We start from the raw sequence: 669 nt of genomic DNA on the forward strand, positions 1-669 counted from the left end.
ATTACAGCTTAACTTGAAAAAATATATGGTATAGAAAATATATTTCCAAAGGAAAATACGATAAAATAAACGTTTCCATGAAAGATAATTTCCTCGTGCGAATTGAAATCACCATTTAATCAGCGATTAGATACCTCCCTGTGTATATAAGGTTAACATTTTTCTTCTTCTCCCAAAAATGTTTAGCAAACAGACTTCTTGTGTTAAATCCGCTTTTGAAGACTGGAAAATATGACACTTAACTAAATGTCCTTCTATTGCGTCATTCTAACATTTCTAATCAGAAACGACTGAGAGAAACGCAGAGCAGTCTCGTTTGTCTCTCTTTGGAATTACAGAAACTAAAAAAACGAAAAGGCAACTATGACAAAGATACTTTTTCGTCGTCCACAGTAAGAAGAGTTCGTTTAACAATGCGTGTAAAAAAAATTACCATTTATTTTCCAGTCAAAACACAAATCACCGATGTAGTCATGGAATTAGAAACATATCATTATTGGTTATAAATATAAGAAAAACATACGCAGATACGTACGCGAGCAACAAATACAAATACACAAACGCACACAAAAAATACGAAGCCACTACAACAACTCGTATATTTTCCAGCTAAAAAGATAAATCACCGGGGTAGTCATGGGGGAAGCTAACCTGTAATCGCTCTTAAAC

General features: G+C 33.6%; 1 protein-coding gene across 1 annotated transcript in view; it reads right to left on the bottom strand.

Moving 5' to 3' along the window:
- Nucleotides 1-669, bottom strand: part of LOC119581792 (cGMP-dependent protein kinase, isozyme 2 forms cD4/T1/T3A/T3B-like) — a gene marked incomplete at its 5' end in the record, with an annotated part of 43,492 nt that overhangs the window by 19,918 nt on the left and 22,905 nt on the right.

The sequence above is a fragment of the Penaeus monodon genome, chromosome 15, assembly GCF_015228065.2.
Source record: "Penaeus monodon isolate SGIC_2016 chromosome 15, NSTDA_Pmon_1, whole genome shotgun sequence".
Classification (NCBI taxonomy): domain Eukaryota; kingdom Metazoa; phylum Arthropoda; class Malacostraca; order Decapoda; family Penaeidae; genus Penaeus; species Penaeus monodon.